The sequence below is a fragment of the Chiloscyllium punctatum genome, chromosome 17, assembly GCF_047496795.1.
Source record: "Chiloscyllium punctatum isolate Juve2018m chromosome 17, sChiPun1.3, whole genome shotgun sequence".
Taxonomy (NCBI): Eukaryota; Metazoa; Chordata; class Chondrichthyes; order Orectolobiformes; family Hemiscylliidae; genus Chiloscyllium; species Chiloscyllium punctatum.
In genome coordinates this window covers 42199606-42213079 of record NC_092755.1, presented here as the reverse complement: position 1 = coordinate 42213079, position 13474 = coordinate 42199606, and the positions used below count along the sequence as shown (strand labels likewise).

General features: G+C 42.7%; 1 protein-coding gene across 4 annotated transcripts in view; it reads left to right on the top strand.

The window, feature by feature from the left end:
* Positions 1–13474, top strand: part of med15 (mediator complex subunit 15) — a 159164-nt gene that overhangs the window by 23322 nt on the left and 122368 nt on the right. The gene's annotated exons all lie outside the window — the stretch shown is intronic.

Here is a 13474-nt window from a genome sequence, read left to right as displayed (position 1 = left end):
GTTAGTACTTTGCCCCCAATACCATGCGCCCTAATTTTGCTCACTAACCTCCTATGTGGGACTTTATCAAAAGCTTTCTGAAAGTCCAGATATACTACACTACTGGATTTCCCTCATCCATCTTCAGAGTTACATCCTCAAAAAATTCCAGAAGATTAGTCAAGCATGATTTCCCCTTCATAAATCCATGCTGACTCTGACCTATCCTATTACTACTATCCAGATGTGTTGTAATTGCATCCTTTATCATAGACTCCAGCATCTTTCCCACCACTGAGGTCAGACTAACTAGTCTATCATTTTCTGTTTTCTCTCTCCCATCTTTCTTAAAAAGTGGTACAACATTAGGCACCCTCCAATCCGCAGGAACTGATCCCGAATCTATCGAACTTTGGAAAATAATCACCAACACATCCACGATTTCTCGAGCCACCTCCTTCAGTACCCTGGGGTGTAGCCCACCAGGCCCCAGGGACTTATCAACCTTCAGACCTAACGGTCTCTCCAACTCCAATTCCTGACAAATATAAATTCCCTTAAGTTCAGGTCCTTCAGCCACTGTTACCTCAGGGAGATTGCTTGTGTCTTCCCCAGTGAACACAGATCTGAAGTACCAATTCAATTCTTCTGCCATTCTTTTATCCTTGTAATATATTCCCCTGTTTCTGTCTTCAAGGGCCCAATTTTAGTCCTAACCATTTTTTTGCCTTTCACATACCTAAAAAGACTTTTACTATCCTCCTTTATATTATTGGCCAGTTTACCTTTGTACCTCATTTTTTCTCTGCGTATTTCCTTCTTAGTAATCCTCTGTTGTTCTTTAAAAGCTTCCCAGTCCTCTGTTTTCCCACTTATCTTTGCTATGTTATACTTTTTCTCTTTTAACTTTATATGTTTCTTAACTTCCCTTGTCAGCCACGGCCACCCATGCCTCCTCTTAGGATCTTTCTTCCTTTTTGGAATGAACTGATCCTGCAACTTCTGCATTATACACAGAAATATCTGCTATTGTTCCTCCACTGTCATCCCTGCTAAGGTATTGTACCATTGAACTTTGGACAGCTCCTCCCTCATAGCTCCATAGTTCCCTTTATTCAACAGAAATATTGTCACTTCCGATTGTACCCTCTCCCTCTCAAATTGCAGATTGAAGCTTATTGTATTATGGTCACTACTTCCCAATGGCTCCTTCACTTCGAGGTCCCTGACCAATTCTGGTTCGTTACACAATACCAGATCCAGAATTGCCTTCTCCCTGGTCGGCTCCAGCACCAGCTGTTCTAAGAATCCATCTCTGAGGCACTCCACAAAGTCTCTTTCTTGAGGTCCAATACCATCCTGATTCTCCCAGTCTACCTGCATGTTGAAATCCCCCATAACAACTGTAGTAACATCTTTGCGACAGGCCAATTTCAGCTCCTGATTTAACTTACATCCGACTTCCAGACTACTGTTTGGGGGCCCGTAGATAGCTCCCAAGAGGGTCTTTTTACCCTTAGTATTTCTCAGCTCTATCCACACTGACTCTACATCCCCTGATTCTAGGTCCCCTCGCGCAAGGGACTGAATATCATCCCTTATCAACGTGGCCACCCCATCCCCTCTGTCCGCCAGTCTGTCCTTATGATAGCACATGTGGCTTTGAATATTCATTTCCCAGGCTCTGTCCACTTGAAGCCACGTCTCAGTTATCCCCACAATATCGTATCTGCCAATTTCCAAAAGAGCCTCAAGCTCATCCATCTTATTTCTAATGCTTCGTGCATTCATGTATAGTATTTTTAATTTGTTACTGCCCTCACCCTTCCCATCAACTCCTATTTCACTCCACCTTTACAGCATGATCCCTTTCTGAGTTTTCTGCCTCATTGATACAGTTGTCTTTCTTGACTTCTCTTGTTCTAACTTTCCCTCCAATTTCCTTCTTAAGCATCCAGTTTGTCCCCTCCCCCCCGCTACTTAGTTTAAACGTAGCTGTGTTGCAGTAGCAAACCTGCCTGCCAGAATGCTGGTCCCTAACCTATTAAGGTGCAAACCGTCTCTCTTGTAGAATTTATGCTTACCACAAAACATACCTCAGTGGTCCAAAAATTTAAATCCTTGCTTCCTGCACCAGTTCCCCAGCCATACGTTCAAGTCCATTATCACACCGTCCTTAAGTCCGTCTGCTGCCACAAAAACCACAGATGCACTTCCCACAGATGCATTCAGCAGGGACACTACTGGTGACCCTTACCTCCCACATTCTGTAAGAGGAACATTCAACTGTCTTAAGCTCCATTTCCACCATTCTAAATTCGCAACAAGAGTACTGAAAACTAAAAAAAAACTAGTCTACGTATCAATCCAGCACACAGAACTTTCTTTTTGTTTAGAGGAGGAGGAGGATGGGTGGGAGAAACTACCCAAATCGTGTTTCGGGTAAAGCAACCGCCCAAATATAAAGCCTCACTTATCCAGCTTCCGTTCCTGCCTCAGCGTGCACTCTGTCTATACATGAGGTAGGTACCACTACATGTGGTAGTGGCTGTCGCTCCTCCCACTTCAACTGCCCCCCCCCCCCCCAAATAATGAAGATCTCACGTCATTCACAATTTTATTCTTTAAATCCAACAGAGAATATTAAAACCACAACTATTTACAACCTTTCTCTTAAACCTATCTTTTACCTCCCACTACAATACTGGTCTGACAAATTCCCCCTTAAATTTATGGCAAATCAATTTTGAACCCAGTTGTCATCTTCGGATGTCAAACTTTCTCTGTAGATTTCTCTAAGTTGGCTTCAGTCTTCTGATGCACAAATTTCTTATGGACAGGTACCTTTTGGAGAATTGTCCGGCTGGCCTTATGTTGGTGCTTGCTTGGCTGCTCTTTGCTGTTCTCTCCTAAATGTTCAAAATGTCCAGTTTTATACCTCAAAACATTGGATCATTTCATTGGTTTGATGTCATCCCAAACAGTACAATTCAAATTCAAATGGACTTTGGTCACTGGGGTATAATTTAAACTGATCGGCCAAATTTGAATTTTTTTTTACCATGCCAACACGGAACCAGCTATTTGTGTCAACCAAATGTTACATTTTAAAATTGTTCAGCGCACTCTGTACTTTCAGTCCTTGCCAGCTTCCTCTCTCTTAAAAGTCTAGTGCACATCCACGCCTCCATAACACCACTTTGTAGTCGTCTTTCCCCATTGCATGAGGATTGTGCTCAACTGGGATAATGTGCACTGGACAAGGGTACTGCTGTACAGCCAGAGATTCTGGAGATCCCACATGAATTGGAGGTAGGCTTACCATCCTGCAGCACTCCATCCTGGAACCCTCATGTTGTAGCAGATAATGTTGAAAGGAACAGTTAGTAGCATCTATTACATTATGGAAATAAAGCAAAGATGTGGATGTTGGAGATCTGAGGAAAACAGAAATTGCTGGAGATCTTGCAACATTTGTTGAGGGAAAATAGTGCTAACATTTGATGTCCAGTGACCTACCTTCACAAACTGTTAATGTAATGGAGTCTGGGTAAAGAATTCCCCATTCTACAAAAAAACATTCTTTTACCAGTTGATGCCGAGCATGAATGTCTTCTATGAATGCTGCCTACAATTCTTAATTTGTGATTTTTCACAATGCAGTTACAATGCAAGATCATTGAGACATTTAAGTCTCCGTAATTTAGGCATATGTGTTTTACAAAGATTTCCCTGTATTCCAAGCTGAAGGATTAAAAATATCTTGTAGCATCGGTAATATAACTTGTTCAGCCTTCTACTGCTGTGAAGTTAGTTATTTTAAAACAAGCCTCTCCAGATTGGGATTGAAAGGTATTGTAATTGTGTGTCATATCCTCAAATCTTCCAGCATATCAGTACTTTTTTGAGCATGCTGATTACATCAACTGCACAATGTAGCACTACCCTAGAAGATGGTGCTAACCTAGCCCACAACTGCCTGAACATACAACTATCTACCTGCCCTTTCTCCCTTATCTCCCCTCCCTCACCTCTCCTTACCTTCTCATACCTCACTCGACCTCTCCTGCTCTGCTCTCACAGCTCTGGCAACCGAGCATTACTCCTTCCATCTTCTGGTTGCCTGTGAACTGGGTCTTCTGGCGTGTAGAAGGGGGCCTAACAATGGCTGCACAGCTCAGAAACTACCAGCCCACCGGACCTCCTGTTGCTGCAACTGCCGCCAGATTTTTCCTAACACACATCCACCATTCCAATGTCTTTGTAACCCCACAGCCCAGTATTTATATAACTCCCCCCCCCCCCCCCCCCCTCAATAATTTTTACAACAACCTCCCCAGAGATTTTTTTAGAAGCCCCAAAATTTTTTATACAACAATCCCCTAAGCCAGTGTTCCCCGCCAGTAATTTTATAACAACCCCCCAGCCCAGTGCTTATATAACCCTCAACCCTGTATTTACACAATCTTCATTAATGTTTATAACATCCCAGCCCAGCGTTTTCTTTTTAACCCCCCCCCCTGCCCCCAGTAATCTTTATATCACCCCTCCGCCCGGTAATTTTATAACACACTTCCAGCCCAGCAATCTTTTTTATTCACAACTCCTGAGAGTCCAGTGTTTTATAAAATATCCCGCCCAAGGGATATAAACTCCCCCAGCCCAATAATCTTATTAAACCCTCCCAGCCCACTGTTTATATAAACTCCTACCAACCCAATAATTTTATAAACTACAATTCAGTGATTTTATAAACCCCTAACCCAGTTCAATATGTTATTTTAATATATACTCCCCAAACTCCCAGCCCAGTGATTTCTTTTTAACAACTTCCCCCCTCCACATCAGTTATCTTACAAACCCCCACCGTCAGCCCAGTGATTTCACAATCACAAGCTGAGAATGGCAGCAACCACGCTATATTTCTTGTTCTCTCTCCTTTCTCCTACAGTGCATTCTGTATAATACAGCAGTAGTGTTCCTCTGTTACCCTGCACTATAGAAAATCGTGCTGTAGAAGATTGCTTTAGGAAATGACTATACCCATTCAGTAGAAAGTTTGTGTTATCCAAACAGCATCCATAATTCGTCAATTGCTTTGTAGCCAGTTTGTGTTGCTGAAACATGTCTGAAATACCAGAATGACCTGTACTGTCCTCAGCTTAGACTTTGCACTAACCCAACATGATGTGCCGCCCAGCTCTGAACTATTTGTCCGAACTCCAACACAGACAATCTAAGACCAAACAGCAGTGTCTGCCTCCAAATATCTTGGAACTCCCTCACCCCTGGACCAAGACCATACCCTGCTAAGCTTGTGTGGTAACTGGTGTGCAACAGTTTCACCATGTCAAAACAATTCCCACACAGGCACCTTCAGCACCCTTAGGATCGGAATGTCAGGACCCTTATGGACAGTCTTGCCAGTGACAGACCGGAGTGCCACACTGCCATCATTGCTGGGGAACTCAGGCACTATGATGTTGACATTGTTGCCCTGAGTGAACCTGCCAGGCAGGGGAAGGATAGTACAGAGAGCAAGGTGATAGCTGCACCTTTTTCTGGAAAGGCAAGGCCGAAGAAGAGTGCAGCATCCATGGAGACAACTTTTGCTACCAAAAGCGAACTGGAGAACCAGCCCAAAGACTCCCTCCCCTGGGGATAGGTAAATACCTCACGACACTCTGATTCACCCTTGCTCAGAGCCAGTATGTCACAATATTCAGTGCATGTACACTAATGCTCGAGGTAGCAGCCGAGGACAAGGAGGAAATCTACTCCAGCCTTAACCAATCTCTCTCGTGTCCCTGCAGCAGACAACCTAATCATCCTTGGTGATTTCAGCACCTGCTGGCAAAAGTGCAGACCTTTGGGCGATATAATTGGGAAAGAGGGAGTTGGGAAGCAAAACTCCAACGGTATTCTTCTGACCAAGTACCACGAATACGACCTCCTAATCACCAACACACCATTCCACCAAAGGAACAAATGTAAGACAATGTGGCAGCACCCCCACTCCAAACACTGCCACCTCCTGAACTACATCATTGTCAGATTGAGGGATCAGAAAAACGTTAAAATCACATCAGTCACGACAGAGTTGATGATAGCTGGAGTGGACCATTGCCTGATCTGAGGCAGGATCAATATTTATATAGCCCCACAACAATGGAGACAACATAAGCAGTGCTGAAAAAAAAGTCAGCATCGAGGCATTTAAAAACCTGGATAAAATAGCCTCATATAATCAATTCCTCTCCACATACTTAGTGACCCTTGGCAACACCGTGTCTTGAGATCCCAACAGTTTCTGTTTGTCCTTAAATTGGCCATTATAAATGCCTGTAAAAACTTGGTTGGCCACCCAACCAGGAAACAACAAGACTGGTTTAATGAGAATGATCATGAGGTCATTAAGCCAGAAGCGCATGGCAATTCTGAGTGTAAAACAGCAGCCACACTCAGAGAAAAGTAGGCCTACAGGCGACTAAAAGCAAAGGTACAAAATCAAACTCGTGGCATAAAAATAAAGTGATGGGTGGAGAAAACACTGGAGGCTCAACAAGTGGCCGACAACCGTAACATGCCGTCAAGACCACATACGGACCAAACATGCAAGGCAGCATGTCACGGATGGCCAAGGATAGAGTGATTCTTATCAAAGATAACAAAACTATCAAAAAACACTGGGGAACACTTCAGAAACCAGGACTCTGCCATTGACCCAAGTGTTCTTGATCGCGTCCTACATGCTGTGAGGTCTGCAATATTCCAACCTTTCACAAAATAGCAAAGAATGTCTGCCAGCTCAGGGGCAACAAGGCTGCTGGAGCAGATGGTATTCCCACTGAGGCACTGAAGTGCAGAAGCAAAGAGCTCCTGCTGCAGCTACATGCCCTTGTCTGCCTTATCTGAAAGGAGGAGAACATCCTGGGATAGCTCTGAGAACGCACAGTTGTGAGAATTTTCAAAAGAGGGAACAGGTCTGACTGTGGTAGCTACAGGGGAATCTTCCTGCTGTTGACTGTAGGAAAAGCCATCGCCCAAGGTCCTCCTCAACTGTCTCCTCCCTGTGGTTGAACTCCTCATGACTCATTGGGTGGGGGGCATATAGTGGGCATAATTTTCACTATGTGACAGCTGCAGGAGAAATGCAGAGAAAAGAATCCATCCCTGTACATGGCCGCCTCTGATTTTACAAAAGCCTTTGACACCATATTGCACATTAGAGCGTTCTTTTCTGCTTTGGTTGCACTTTAAAATTTGTCACCATCCTTTGCCTGTTTCATGATATGGAAGTTGTGGTAATGACAAATGTCTCCACCACTAACCCATTCCCTGATCAGACAGTTGTCAAGCAGAGCTGTGTCATAACCCCAACACTGTCCTTGATCTACCTCGCTGCAATGCTTCACCTGGTGGAGTGCAGATAGATTACAGAATCAGTGGGACATTATTCAACCAGTGCTGCCTTCAAGCCAAAGCCAAAGTCACCCCAACCAGTGTCATTGAGCTGCAGTTTGTGATGATGTTTATGTATGTGCAATCTCTGAGGACGTACTCCAGACGTTTGCACCTTTACAGAGGCATATGAGAGCATGGGCCTCACCCTGAACATCTGCAAGAAAAGGTCCTGGCCTGGCATTGTGGAGCAAATCCCCAATCATCAAGGTCCATGGGGAGGCCTTTGAGAATGCTGACCACTTCCGTACCTTGGGAGTATCCTGTTGGCTGAAGTAGCTATTGATGAAGAGATCCAGCATTGCTTCCAGTGTGCAAACGCAGCCTTCAAATGCCTGTGGAAAAGAGCATTCAAGATCAACAGCAAGGTTATAATTTATAGGAGTGGTTGTAGCCCTTCTATATGGTTCTGAGAAGTGGACTGTCTACAGCAGATACCTAAAGGCACTGGAGCAATACCACCTATGCTACCTGCACAAGATCCTGCGAATCCAGTGGAAGAAAAATGCACCAACACCAGCATCCACGACTAGGCCACCTATCCCCGCATCAAGCCACTGCCCACCCTTGATCTGCTATATTTGGCTGAACATGTCGTATGCCTGACCGACATGACCCTCCCAGCAGGTGCTGTATTCCAGGCTTCGAAATGGCAGGTGAGCGGCAGGTGGGTAGAAGAAGTCCTTCAGGGATGTCCTCAAAGCCTCACAGGTGAAGTGCGGCATTCCCACTGACTCCTGGGAATCTCTGGCCCAAGACTGTCCGAAGTGGAGTTGGAGCATCCGGGAAGGCATTGAACACCTTTAGACTTGCCGTCGGGAAAAAATACCTTTTGGGCTGATGTGCAGGGCTCCTCCATCAGGGAATCTCTTGTTGATGTTCATTTAATTTTCCATTCCCATTCACAGCTGGCTGCTACAATGGCAGGGTCCCTGGGTCACTCCGCTGACTTTTGTCTTCAATCTTGGGTGCAGGTGTTGCTAGCAAGACCAAAATTTGTTGCTTATCCCTAATTATATTTGCAAAGGTGGTGATGAGCCACCTTCTTGGACTGCTCTATTCCATGTAGTGTAGGTATCTTCAGTGTATTATTCAGAACGAGTGCATGATTTTGACCTAATGACTGTGAAGGAACTGTGCTTTTTAAAAATTCATTCCTGGATTGTGAACTTCCCTGGCTGGGCCAGTGTTTATTACCCATCCCTATTTGCACAGATGGCAGTTAAGAGTCAACCACATTCCTGGGTCTGGAATCACATGTAGAGCAGAGCAGGTAAGGTTGGCAGATTTCCAGATGCGCTTTTATGCATTCGGCTAGTTTGTACTGAACTTCTTTACTGAATTTAAAATTTGCTTAGGGTTTGAATCCCATCATGGCTGAAAGTTACCTGACCTGACCTATATGTCACTTCAGACCCACAGCAAAGTGATTCTTAATTGTTCAAAGAGTCAATAAATGCTGGACTAGCCAGTGACGTCTACACCTCAGGAATTAATTTTTTTAAAAATTTGTATTGATAAACCGGTTAAAGATAAGAAGGATAAAATCCTTGGTCTGCATGAATTGCTTCTACACATATCAAGCACAAGTTGGGGAAGAGCTATCAGATTGTATTTGAATAAAGGAAAAATCCATTAGAAAAGGAAACACAGAGGAACCTTGATTATCCAAAGGACACGGGCAGGGAGTATTTCATTTGGTTAATTGAATTCCAGACAATTGAATGCCAGATAACATAGTTTAGCCAAGCATTGGGAACCTTGTGATCTTGCTGGTAATCCGATCCTTAGAAAATCGAATACCAGATAATCGAGATTCCTCTGTAATGCCAGAGAGATACTGCTGTTCCTATTAGTAAGAGGAAATAGAACAGTTCCCTGATCTTATGGACCAATTCATTTAACGATTTGGAGATGCCGGTGTTGGACTGGGGTGTGCAAAGTTAAAAATCACACAACACCAGGTTATAGTCCAACAGGTTTATTTGGAAGCACACTAGCTTTCAGAGCAACGCTCCTTCATCAGGTGATTGTGGAGGGCTCGATCGTAACACAGAATTTATAGCAAAAATTTACAGTGTGATGTAATTGAAATTATACATTGAAAAATTGATTGTCTGTTAAGCCTTTCATCTGTTAGAATGCAGTGATAGTTTCACTTCTTTCATGTGTAAATCACAAAACCCTTTTTTTTAAAAGTTGCATTCTCGGGTTAGCTGTTAACAATGGTGATAGTTAGACAATATGTAGAAGGTGTTAGCCCCCTGTGTTCTCTGTCTATGACCTGATGTTTAGATTGGTTCTAATCTAAGAAGTGAGATAACAGAGTTTTATATAAATTCATGCAGTTTTTGAGCTCAGAGTTCTATATAAATGTATGCAGTTTTTGAGCAAAGTGCAATGTAACTCTGCAAGTACAAATTCACCACACAAAATATATGTGTGCATGTGGGTCTTTGTCTGTGTGTGTGTGTGTGTCTGTCTGTCTGTCTGTCTGGGGTGGGGTTATGAGTGTGAGAATGTGTGTGTGTGTGCGTGCGCGTGCAGTGAGTGCAGAGTATCTTAAGTCTGTGAGGGGGTGCATGTGGGAGTGTGTGTGTGGGTGCCTGTGTGCGCGTCTGTGTGTACCTGTATCCGTGAGAACACAGGGGGCTAACACCTTCAACATATTGTCTAGCTATCACCATTGTTAACAGCTAACCCGCGAATGCAACTTTTAAAAAAAAGGGTTTTGTGATTTACACATGAAAGAAGTGAAACTATCACTGTATTCTAACAGATGAAAGGCTTAACAGACAATCAATTTTTCAATGTATAATTTCAGTTACATCGCACTGCAAATTTTTTGCTATAAATTCTGAGTTACGATCGAGCCCCCCAGTTTCACCTGATGAAGGAGCGTCGCTCCGAAATCTAGTGTGCCTCCTATTGAACCTGTTGGACTATAACCTGGTGTTGTGTGATTTTTAACTAAATTCATTTAATATTAGTGATAGGAGCGATAATGGCACCTTTAATGATGTTTATAATAGCATCTAGAAACTAAAAATATAATGAAGAGTAGTCAGCATAATTTCAAAAGAGAAGGTCATGCTTGAACTACCTTATTGCATTCTTTGAATAAATAGCTGAAAGAGCAAACTGGCATAATGCAGCCCACAACACACTTTTGGATTTTCAAATCACCTTTGGTAAGGTACCACACAGAAGACTTGTCACTCAAGTCAGTTTGTGCAGAGTCAGAAGATGTGTCTCAGAATGAATAGCAAAATTTCTACAAGACAGAAAGCAGAATATTGAGGTTAAAAGTAGTTATTCAACTGCAAAATGTGACAAGATTGGTGTTGCAACTAATATAATTCACTGCTAACATAAACAACTTAAGACTCAGCAATTGGAAGTACCATTTCAATATTGTGAGCAAAATCAGTTTGATTTTGAGTCAGTACTGAGGAAAACTTCAAAATATCAAAGATGACATGAATGAATTTGCAGAGTGAATTGTTACAGTCATAAATGATGAGACATGTTGGTAGAAGAATATGGAGGTCCCAAATAAAAGTAACCTGAAATGGCTTAGAGCACCAGGAAGATGCAGATACACAAATCACTGGATTTTATTAACAGGTTAGCAATGTAGATGACACCTTTGTCATCACAAAACGAAACAAGATAGAAGAGACATTTAACATCATCAACAACACCCTCACAGGCATAAAGTTCACCAAGGAGGAAGAAACCGACAACAAACTCGCATTCCTGGACGTCACAGTCGAAAGAAAGGACAACGGAGAACTACAAACCTGCGTATACAGAAAACCGACAAACACTGACCAAATACTTAACTACACCAGCAACCATCCCAACACACACAAAAGAAGCTGTATCAGAACACTATTCCAACAAGCCACCACATACTGCAGCACAGACGAACTTTGGAACACAGAGGAGAACCACCTATACAACGTATTCGAGAAGAACGGATATTCAAATCATTCGGTGCGCAGATTCCTCAAGAACGAACCATGACAAGCAGACCAAACGCAGCCAGAAACCCTAACCACCTTACCATACATCAAAAAAGTTTCAGAAATGATAGTCAGACTACTAAGACCCCTTGGAATCCTAGTAGCACACAAACCCACCAACACACTCGAACAAAAACGAACAAACTTAAAAGACCCAGTACAACCCATGGACAAAACCAATGTCATCTACAAAATTCCATGCAAGAACTGCCACAAACACTACGTAGGACAAACAGGAAGAAAGTTAGCCAACAGGATACACAAACACCAGCTAGCCACAAAAAGACATGATCCTCTCTCCCTCGTAGCCCTACACACGAATAAAAAAAAACACCATTTCGACTGGGACAACACATCTATCCTGGGACAGGCTAAGCAAAGACATGCCAGAGAATTCCTAGAGGCCTGGCACTCCAACCACAGTGCCATAAACAAATACATAGATCTAGATACCATCTATCAACCCCTCAGAAAACAAACAGGAAATGACATCACCACAAACCCCAGGAACCCCATCTAGGACAAACATATAAATAGAAAGCAGGAGGCAACAGCTTCGCTTCACTTGGAGGTCGCCACTGATGATGTTACTTAGCCAGGTAATGACACGTCTGGATATCAAACCTACACCCTAAACTCAATCTGAGCTACAAACCTTCACCAACCTTGCAAAAAAGGTTAGCAATATAGTAACACCATAAAGAAACAAACCATATAAATAGAGCAAAAAGATTAACAAATAGAGATGTGTCAAGCTGATATTGAGTTTTGGTTAGAACTCACCAGGAGTGTTGTACACATTTATTATGTCCATATTACAGAAAGGGCACGGCTCAGCAGAAGTTATTAAAGTTTCCAGAATTATAGGAAAGGGTCAAGAATCTAAGTTCAGGCATGGCAGATGAGGGGACAACTATGAGAAGGGGGGCACTCAGCACAAACCTGAGGGTGTTGTACTTAAATACATGCATAAATACCAAACAAGGTAATTGAACTTGTAGTGCAGATTGAAATTGATAAATATGATATTGTGGGTATCATAGAGATGTGGCTGCAAGAATATCAGGCTGGGAACTAAATACTAATGAATACCCATCCTATCAAAAGGTTGGGCAGGGGATGGGATTGCCTTGTTAGTAAGAAATGAAATTGATTTGATGGTAGGTGATATTGAGTTAGAAGGCATAGAATCTGTATGGGTAGAGTTGAGAAATTGCAAAGGGAAAAAGAGACCCAGATGGGAGTTATATACAGAGGAACCTCGATTATCTGAAGGACACAGACAGGGAGTATTTTGTTTGGTTAATCGAATGCTGGATAACATAAGTGTAGCCAAGCATCGGGACCATGCAACCTTGTTCAGATAATCCAAAATTTGGCGAATCAAATGCTGGATATTCGAGGTTCCTCTGCACTGCCCTTCTAGCAGTAATCAGAAAATGGGGAAAAAAATAAATCAGGAAATAGAAAAGGCATGCATGAAAGGCACTATTACAATAATTATGGGGAACTTCAATATACAGGTGGACTAAGAAAATGAGGTTTACAGCAGATCTCAAGAAAAGGAATTTGTGGAATATCTTTGAGATGCTATAAGATAAGAGTAGTGGAGCCCACTAGGGCACAGGCAATTCTGGATTTGATGATTTGTAATGAGGCAGACTTGATTAAGGAGTTTAAGGTGAAGGAACCCATGAGGGGTAGTGATAGCATTCACCCTGCCATTTGAGAGGGAGAAGCTGGATCCAATATAAAGATTTTACAATTGAGTAAAGATAATTACAAAGACATGAGGAAGGAGATGGCTAGAATTGATTGGAAGGGAATCCTAGCGGGGAAGACAGTGGACAGTAATGGCTAGAGTCTCTTTAATATAACTTTAATATAAAAGCAAGAAGCTATTTCCCAGAGTGGGGGACTCAATTACTAGGGGTCACAGGTTCAAGGTGAGAGGAAAAAAGTTTCAGGGAGATGTGCGTGGAAAGTTCTTTATGCAGAGGGTGGTG